Source organism: Triticum aestivum, chromosome 2B (genome assembly GCF_018294505.1).
Source record: "Triticum aestivum cultivar Chinese Spring chromosome 2B, IWGSC CS RefSeq v2.1, whole genome shotgun sequence".
NCBI classification, from domain to species: domain Eukaryota; kingdom Viridiplantae; phylum Streptophyta; class Magnoliopsida; order Poales; family Poaceae; genus Triticum; species Triticum aestivum.
The window spans coordinates 803,914,400-803,924,740 of NC_057798.1; the positions used below are offsets into that span (position 1 = coordinate 803,914,400).

At 48.8% G+C, this 10,341-nt stretch overlaps 1 pseudogene; it reads right to left on the reverse strand.

The window, feature by feature from the left end:
- Positions 1-300: 300 nt before the first annotated feature.
- Positions 301-436, reverse strand: LOC123047861 (uncharacterized; annotated as a pseudogene).
- Positions 437-10,341: the final 9,905 nt, after the last annotated feature.

Below are 10,341 nucleotides of genomic sequence, written 5' to 3' on the forward strand. Positions count from 1 at the left end.
AGTCCTTGGCAGAGTGCCCCGGCTTCCCACAGATTTGGCATCTGATTGTGTCGGGGTGAGACCTGCTGTTGGAGGAGCTGCCATTGCGCCGGCCCCTGTTGTTGGTGTAGGAGGGCCGACCGCCGCCGCCGTGGCGTGCAGAGTTGTTGCTGTTGTTGCCTCCGCCGCCGCTGCCCTTGCCCTTGCTGTTCCGCGGAGGACCTCGATGACGTGAGCTCCCGCCACGACCGCGGGTGGCAGCGTTGGCAGAAGATTTGAAGCCGCCTCCTGCGCCTGCTCCTTGGAAGATGGCCACCCGTTGATCAAAATTGCTCATCATAGAGAACAACTCATCAAGGGTGACAGGGACTCGAGCATCGAGGGCGGAGACGAGCGGTTGATACTCCATATCCAACCCGTTGAGGATGTAGGAGATCAACTCATCATCTTGCAGGGGCTTGCCTGCTGCAGCTAGCTCGTCGGCGAAACCCCGCATGGATGCAAAGTAGGAGGGCACCGACTGCTGTCCTTTCTGTGCGTTCGTCAGCGACGCGCGGATGTTGTTGATGCGGGACAGCGATGTGGATGAGAACATGCTCGCCAATGCTGTCCAGAGTTCGTGCGCGTGGGCGATCGATGTCACCTGTACAAGCACTTCTTTGGAGAGGTTATTCAGAAGGTAACCAAGCACCTGCTGATCCTCTCGGATCCAAACCGAGTGAATCGGGTTGGGGATGGACTCCTCCTTGCCATCCTTGTCCTTGCTGACGACGACCTTGGCCGGCTCCGGCATGCTCCCGTCTACGTAGCTGAAGAACCCTGCCCCCCGAAGCTGTGGTGTGATCTGAGTTCGCCATAGGATGTAGTTTGTTCGGGTGAGGCGTTCGGTGATCTGGCCAGAGAGGGTGGAGTTGCTTGCGCTAGAGGAGGCCATGGCAGGAGGTGCGGCAGTGGGAGGAGGAGATCGCTAGATGGGAAGAGTTAGGCTCTGATTACCATGTGGGAAACGACGCCTGCGTGTTATATTGACAGGGGCGCGACTCCCTGGATAGCGTACAAGTGGTTTAGATTACAACTTGGGAGAGAGGAAAGAGATATCTAGTTACAAAGGATAACAGAGAATATAAACTGACTATCTCTATCTCTACCTCTAGTCTTCGGCTACAAGGAAAGGAAGGAAGGGGCCGGCTAGCTAGGCTGCCGAACCATGTACATACGTGCTGGTTTAACAATGCTAAGTGATACGTCGGAGTAGCATTAGCTCTGGCTCCACCCTAGAGTGTAACGACTGTCCAAGATACCGTGTCTTGTATTCCGTAGAACTGGCATATCATACATGTGGGTACCATTTTTGTGGCTAGCTTGAGATATATACATGCCTGGTCCCGAAGATGCATTGTTGTTTCGAGGAAACCAGGAATGCACACAATGTCACGATCACAAGGGCCATATTTCCGTTTTATTTATTTTATTTTCTGAGATTATGTTTCAGTCTTGGAACAGAGGAAAAGGAAAGAGGTCATGTCTGGCTGGTTGGAGAATATGATAAAGACATGTGAGGAGGAAGCTATGGCAGGAAAGCAAGGAAAGCTTGCTTTGTCGATGGCTGGCCTCACCTCCCTCTCACGTATTCTCTTTGTGTGTTGTTTCACTCCAAATTGTTATATCATCTCCTGTGTTGCTATCTATCAGTACCTATATACGCCCATAAACCAGTTAGTTTCCATGCACAAGACCTGAGCTTTTCACTCTTGTTGCTACACCTGTGGCTTGCAATGGGCAGCCCCCCTGCTTCTGGCTCTGTTTCTCATCCGCTTCTTCTTGGGTACTCTTCAAAATCAATTTTCTTTATCTCTTCTCACCTTGTACTGTTGCTAGGCGTAATATTGTGTCAGGCTCTCTGACTGCTAGAATATAATGGCATGCTTGGGAACCTATGAAATTGCCAATGCCATAGATTGCTTGTTTGAAGTTCAGTCCACTGTGATATTTTCACCACTGCTGTACGATCAACTGCTTTATTAGTAAGTTTACTACTCAGATTAGTACTGGATACCGTAAATCATATGCCGATGTTGTTCCATGAAGCAAAAGATGTTCTTGTACTGCTACCCTCACACTTCTGTCTCAATCTGCCCGGCGTTACAATTTGCATCCCAAGTGTGATTAATCAAGGGTATAGTTATTTTTCTACTATGAGAAACAAGGCACATTAATTTCAATCTAGTTTGGCCATGCAGGATGACCGACATTTGTTAGCTTGGCAAAGCTCATGTCTTTGACCAAAAATAACTACATTCGTCAATTCAACCCAAACTCAAATGTAGGTTTACTCCAAGCTGAAACATAATAAATCATAAAGGTAGCCCTAGAAGTTGTAGGAATAGAACAAAAGAAACATATATTTGTCTACTACTTCTTCAAGTTTGATCATGTAAGATCAAACAAACATCCGTCCAGTTCTTCAGGTTTGATCACACAAGACAACATAAACATATATCTTCTTCAAATATGATTACACAAGACAACAAAATAAAAAAACTCAGTTCCAAGGTTGATCACCTAAGAGCATGAGCTAAACAAGAGTCACAGAGGGAAGATGTACCCCTCCGCCAAGTTGTCGAGCTTGTCCCTCGCAAGTAGAGACCAAGCAATGACAACCTGCAGCTTGGAATTGCCAACAGTACATTCTTGAGTGCTTATTTGGCAATGTTGAGCAGGGAAATCAAGCCGGGCGAAACATTTTTGTCTCGCCCGGCGTCCGCCCTGTTTTGTATTTGGGTCGGCAGTGCGCCCAACGCGCCGACCCATTTTTATGTCCGCACTCAAATTTCAAAAAAAGGCCCGCCGCCATAGATCATGCCAGCGGCCATGTCTCATGCCGGCACCATGCCAGCGCCGGCATACATTGTCGGCTTCAATAAATACACCACACAGTTCATGTTGGCGCACTCGGCAGCGGCCGGCACACATGCCAGCACACAAAAAGGGGTGGGACTTGAGTTTGACCACGCTATCACGGCCCCGTGGTCATGCCAGCGCACAAACCGACATACAAAAAAGAAGGCGCTCGTGGCCATGAGATCACTCGTCGGTGAACTTGAGCATGTCGGCCTGCATTTTCTCGTACCACGGCCTTTTCCTTCGCGACATGGTGTTGAGAGCCACCTTCATGATCTCCACCCCGGTCATCATGCTTGCGAGAGCCACTTCTTTGGCCTTGGTCTTGGCGTTGGCGGCCTCAATCTCGAGCATCTTCGCTTGCTTCTCTGCCTCCAACTCAAGCATCTTGGCTTGCTTCTCCGCGTCCATCTCTAGCCTCCTCCTTTGGATCTTCATGAAGGAGTTCATTTGCTCCTCTTTGAAACGCCGGCGCTCCTCCTCTCTTGAGTCCTTCTTGTTCATCATGCCCTCCACGCTTGCGATCAAGGCGTTCGATGCCGCATCCTGCTTGTCCTCCTTCTTGGAGTTGGTATTCCCCCGCGGTCGAGCCGGCTCGCCGTCCCCAATGTCCTCCACGGCTTCCTTTCCCACGCGCGACCTGAGGGTGGCATATTGCGCCTTGAACTTCTCCTCATCTTTGATGACCCTATAGCAATGGGAGAGGTTGAAGCACTTGCCGTTGTGTTGGACCTTGAATGCCTCCAAAGCTTGAACTGCCTGCAAATGTTTTCATGCAAGCATGTTGGCACAAATGCTATGCAAATGAACACGCAAGCATGAACTTGATGACACAAAAGAGGGCGGCTTGATACCATACCATGTCTTGCATGCCGATGCTGCCCACAGGGCGGGTCTTGACGCTCTCAAGAGTGGCACAAAACTTGTTGCACTCTTGTTGGATCACTCTCCATCGCTTTGAAATGGACACCCACCCACGCGTGCTCACAATTTGGTAAGGAGGAAACTTCTTGCGCTCATGAAACTCCCGGTGGACACGAATCCAAAAAGTTGAATGCTTTTGTTCGGCGCCGGTCCTGGGTCTTGTCCAATGTCCCTCCAACACTCGCAAAGAAACTTGTCCTCGGCCGCCGTGTATGCCTTCGTGCGCTTGCTCTTGCGCTTCGGCTTCGGCCCGACGGTTGGCGAGCTCGTCCTCAAACAAAGGCTCCAATTCGATGTCGCACTCATCTTCTTCCTCTTGCCCGTAGTCATCCGGAAACTTGTGGTCAAGTAGGAAGCCGTCCAAGTCCATGCCGACCTGATCACGCATGAAGGCCGACTGATCATAGCCAGCGCCCGGTGTGAACGCCCCCCGACCGTCCTGCCTTTTTGTCTCGTCGGGGTCATAGCCAGCGGCCGGCGCACTGCCCTCGAAGATGAGGTTCTGCATGTAGTCCTCGTCGCCGGCGTCCGGCATTTCGTCGAACAGGTTGCGGGCGTCCGGTACCACATTGGCCGGCATCTGTCGTGCGCGTTTCCTCACGCCTTTGGATGAGGAGCCACCGGCTACCTATGTGGCGTTGAGGTCGATGGGCGCGGGCGTGGAAGGCGCCACCATGCTCACGTCGGGCGAGCACTCCCCGGAGAGGCGGGAGGCCTGCGGGTACACGTGGAACCTGGGTATCGGGGTGCAAGCTGACGCGCGGGGCGAGTCGGGCAGCACCATCCGACGAAGCCGGTGCTGGCCGCGGCGGCCACGGCGGCGTTGACGAGGCCGTGCTGGCTAGGGTTTAACCCTACAATGTAGAGCGCCTCCCTTGTTGCCACTGCGATGCGGGCATTGGTGACCTCCTACTGCGTGGCGGCGGCGACGGCGGCAGCCGCGACGGCTTCACCCCTCACGTCCGCGGCGTGCCTCCGGCTCTTCCTCTTGGCCGACTCCGCCGCCCGCTGTTCGGGCGTCAACGCCTTCTTTGGCTTGGTCGCGGCGGCGGTTTTGCGCGGGGCACGAGGATTGCCTTTGCCAGAGGGGGCGGTCTTCATGCCGGACGAGGCGAGGGAGGCGAGACCAGCGGCGGCGTCAAGGTCGAGGTCGGCGTCCATGGCGGGTGCGGGGCGGGAGCGCGCGCGGGCGGGGGGTTTTGTGGGGGAAATGAGGGGAGATGATGCTTGCTGCTACCAACCGGCGGGCCCGGGGAGAGGAGTAGGTGCGCGTGCGCGTCCATCTCGTGTCTGCGCCGACGCAAATCCGGCTAAAAAATGGGCCAAGATGGGTCGCCCGCGGACGAAAAGCGGACGCGCATCCGTTTGGGTCGGCGTGTTGGGCCACCTTTTGTGTCCGCGCCGACCCAAACGGACGGTGGCGGACGAAATGGGACGAAATGGGTCGCCCCGTTGCTCTAAACTCACCTCTCCTGTCAACCTCCAACCTGCTAAACAGGGTGCTCTCCATGGTGGATGACCCAACCTCACCCATCTCCCACCGGCTCTTGATGGTTGTGATTGATGATGTGACATGCTACGACCAGAGATGCACGGCGATCCAACGTCGCCACCACCGATGAAGGATCTGCTGGAGACGACATCACACGAAACCATGGTGCTACAACCAGCACACCGTGGTGCTGAAGACAACAACCACTGTTCCTGCAACCGGCGACTGCCGATGCTGGAGGCTGCACGAACCAGCGACAGTTGCTGCATTCGGCAAATGCCCGTGCAGGAAACGGCGGCCATAGGTGCTGCAACCGGTAACCAACACTAGTAAAAAATAGGGCTTTCATCTAGAGCATTAGTCCCGGCCAGGTTTGGGCCTGAGACTAATGTGATCAATAGTCCCGGTTCCAATGGCTAGGAGCGGACGGGGGCATGGCCACCTATAGTCCTGGTTCAAATGGGACCTCTAGTCCCGGCTGGTGATATCAACCAGGACTAAAGTGGTGGCGGCAGGCTGGGACCCCTGCGAGCATCTTTAGTCCCGGTTGGTATCATCAACGGGTACTAGAGATGGACTTTTAGTCCCGGTTGGCATCACCAATCTGGGACTAAAGATATCGCTATATATAGATGCTTCATCGAGCCCAAGCTCTCCTTTCTCTTCCTCTTTGTTTCCTTGCCCTAGCTCGAGCTCAATCCTTAATTTTTGCCTTGGAGGCATCCCATCTATCCAAGGGTTCTAAAAGGTTAGCAACTTCATCCTTTCATCTCTCGTTGCTAGTTTTGCTCGTGTCATGCTCTATAAGTATAGTGATTTGTGGGTTTTAGTTTGGGAGTAATTATGTGGGAGTTTATTTGATTTATATGTAATTTGAGCTCAAATTAACTTCTTAGTTTGCATATGTGTAGGTGTGGTTTACTTAGTGCCTCCCCGTCTCCGTCCTCACGGGCGTCGATCGCCCACACCGTCCCGTCGTCGACACCACCTTGGTGAGCCTTTTGTTCTTATATTTCTTGTAAAAAAAAAAAATCTTATTTGTATGCTTTAGGTAGTTACTTGTATAATTTTCTTACTTGTAATTGTTTGTTATACATATTGCCATTGTTTTGATATCCGTTCCCATCGGCCCTCGTCCGGTTTATGATTCGGATGTGGTACATTATCTTTTATAACTATTTGTTGCATTTCGTGTTTATGACAATTATGACCATAAAGTTGACATAGATATTTTTATCTAGGAGGTATATGAACCGGCAATTGCAACCGAGCCTCTTCTTCAGAAGTTACTTGAAAAAGAAAACGAGTATTTGAAAGAAAAATTGAAAAGAATTAAAGAAGAGAAGATGAAATTGGAGTTGTATGTTACCGATGTCGTCGATGATCACAAGATTAAGATGAATGCAATGCGCTTGAAGATTAAAAAGATTAGAAAATATGTCGTTAATAAAGAGGCTTGGTATTATTATAGTGTTGGATCAATTATTACCTTAGTTGCGATTTTAATCGCATTTGTTGTTGCATTCAAATGCTTTAGCTAGATAGTTGTATGTTGTTTTATGAGAATAAGTGTGTCTGAACTTGTATTAATTTGGTCTTTTCGATCTTGTGTAATGAAGATGAGCCAGCAAAGGATGTACGATGACCGATGCTCTCCCTAGTTCATTAATGGCGTGCATAGTTTTCTGCGTGTGGCTGAAGCAAACAAGTGGAAAGGTTTTATGTGTTGTCCATGTGGTGTCTGTAAGAATGATAGGAATTACTCTACCTCAAAAGTCCTTCACAGCCACCTGCTTCAGTCAGGTTTCATGTCCGGCTATAACTGTTGGACCAAGGACGAAAAAACCGGGGTTATAATGGAAGACAATGAAGAAGAAGAGGATGATGACAACCATCCTAGGTTCCTTGAATACAATGGTACTACTATGGGGGGAGAAGCTGAAGAAGAGGCATCAGATGAGCCCGCCGATGATCTTGGTCAGGCCATTCCTGATGCAAAGAGAAACTGGGAAAATGAAAAGGAGAAGTTGAAGTTACAATGCATGTAGAGGATCACAAAAAAATATTGTACTCAAATTGCAAAGATGACAAGAAAAAATTGGGTACCACACTGGAATTGCTGCAGATAAGGTGAATAAGTGGCGCGATGGGGAGCTGAGGATTGATCCAGATCCAATTCAGCACCCATGTCTGGCGCAAAACACATTAAAGTACTTAATCTGAATATCCTGGTATATGCATTTCATCAATTTTCTAAAACGTGTGGGTCGAGGATATAAGTGCTTATCACCGGCAATTCAGATATAATGCATTCTCAAGGAGTATAACATACTCTCCCATTCCGATTTGTTGAGCCTATCTCATAATTATTTTGTTTGTAAGTTTTACTATTATTTCTTTCAATGACCTATGTAGATTATGAGATGAATTCAATTCTTTCAATGATTAAAAGTAAACTACCATGTAATATTCCTACTCATTCAGTGGTCAGGACATGCATCCGCCGCAATTAATGAAGATTAAAGCATGATACACATTTCTTCTACACGTCAGCATGCACCTTCGAGCCTCCGAGGATGTTGTCATGGCACACTGATGGGCGTTCGTTGGACACATCCATTTTTTCCGTTGCAACGCATGGGCATATGTGCTAGTAGATATAATAGGGCAAACCCGGTACTACTCCTTGTCAATATAGCACACTACACCTAGGTAGTATCCATCTTGTCCCTGACAAGCCACAACCAAGCAACAGTGATCTCCACCTCAGAGCCAGAAGCGGAACATGTACCCTAACTTATGTTGCAATATTGGGAAGGAAAATAAACATGACCCGACGTAGAACCAAAGCCACCCACCATAGGGGGAGCCGACGCCGTAGAGGGGCATAACGGGCTGGTGACCGGCGGCGCCGGGGATATGTGGAGCAGGTCCTGCTGGGCGTGGCGTGTGTCACTAGGAGGATCAGGACGGTCGGGCGTGTGTTGGGTGCTACACTCATTGCTGGGAGTAGGTAAGAGAAGGACGCGGCAGGGGTTGTGCTTGGCGCGGCGCGCGGCGCAAGATCGGGGTGGCAGCCGCATAACCGGGAGGAGGAGCATGCTAGAGGGATGTGTGGCAGGGAAGAGGAGTAGGGTGGCTGGTGGTGGCACGACGAGAAGGAGGTAGGATGAGTGGATAAGGTGAGGGAGGTGGACGACGCGTATGTTGTTTTGTCGGTAGAAGTGGACAAGGCGTGCACTCAGGAGGACAACCAACGAGTATAGGTGCACTTTCTAGAATTTGGGTAATTTAAATCCGGGCGCTACTTGTGCATGTTTCTAAAAAAAAATCAGCAATTCAACATTGTACTATATCATAGTAATAACTATAACATGAACATGTTTAGTGCTGTCCCAGCTTTTGGCAAATGGCAACATCAGATTCCAGCTTACAGGGAGAAGCAAAGCTTCCATAGGTGCATAAGGTTTTCCATGATACTAATTAGAGTGAGACAAAGATTGCACTCTATTATTGGCTTGGCTTGGTTACTTGAGAAAGGCAGGAACCAACTAATGATGAAAGAACAATGTTCAGCTTAGATAATGTGAGACTAGATGCGCACGAAAGCTCAGTATGTATCGACCATTTCGAGACTCCTCGTCATGTCCGTGATCATATCCGGGACTCCGAACAAACTTCGGTACATCAAAATACATAAACTCATAATATAATTGTCATCGAAACCTTAAGCGTGCGGACCCTACGGTTCGAGAACGATGTAGACATGACTGAGACACGTCTCTGGTCAATAACCAATAGCGGGACCTGGATGCCCATATTGGTTCCTACATATTCTACGAAGATCTTTATCGGTCAAACCGCATAACAACATACGTTGTTCCCTTTGTCATCGGTATGTTACTTGCCCGAGATTTGATCGTCGGTATCCAATACCTAGTTCAATCTCGTTACCGGCAAGTCTCTTTACTCGTTCTGTAATATGTCATCTCATAACTAACTCATTAGTTATATGCTTGCAAGGCTTAAGTGATGAGTATTACCGAGAGGGCCCAGAGATACCTCTCCGACAATCGGAGTGACAAATCCTAATCTCGAATTATGCCAACTCAACATGAACCTTCGGAAACACCTGTAGAGCACCTTTATAATCACCCAGTTACGTTGTGACGTTTGGTAGCACACAAAGTGTTCTTCCGGTACACGGGAGTTGCACAATCTCATAGTTGCAGGAACTTTGTATAAGTCATGAAGAAAGCAATAGCAGTATACTAAACGATCAAGTGCTAGGCTAACAAAATGGGTCATGTCAATCACATCATTCTTCTAATGTTGTGATCCCACTAATCAAATGACAACACATGTCTATGGTCAGGAAACATGACCATCTTTGATTAATGAGCTAGTCAAGTAGAGGCATACTAGTGACTATATGTTTGTCTATGTATTCACACATGTATCATGTTTCCGGTTAATACAATTCTAGCATGAATAATAAACATTTATCATGATATGAGGAAATAAATAATAACTTTATTATTGCCTCTAGGGCATATTTCCTTCAGTCTCCCACTTGCACTAGAGTCAATAATCTAGATTACATAGTAATGATTCTAACACCCATGGAGTCTTGGTGCTGATCATGTTTTGCTCGTGAGAGAGGCTTAGTCAACGGGTCTGCAACATTCAGATCCGTATGTATCTTGCAAATCTCTATGTCTCCCACTTGGACTTGGTCCCGAATGGAATTGAAGCATCTCTTGATGTGCTTGGTCCTCTTGTGAAATCTGGATTCCTTTGCCAAGGCAATTGCACCAGTATTGTCACAGAAGACCTTCATTGGTCCCGATGCACTAGGTATGACACCTAGATCGGAAATGAACTCCTTCATCCAGACTCCTTCATTTGCTGCTTCAGAAGCAGCTATGTACTCCGCTTCACATGTAGATCCCGCCACGACGCTTTGTTTAGAACTGCACCAACTTACAGCTCCACCGTTTAATAAAAACACGTATCCGGTTTGCGATTTAGAATCGTCCGGATCA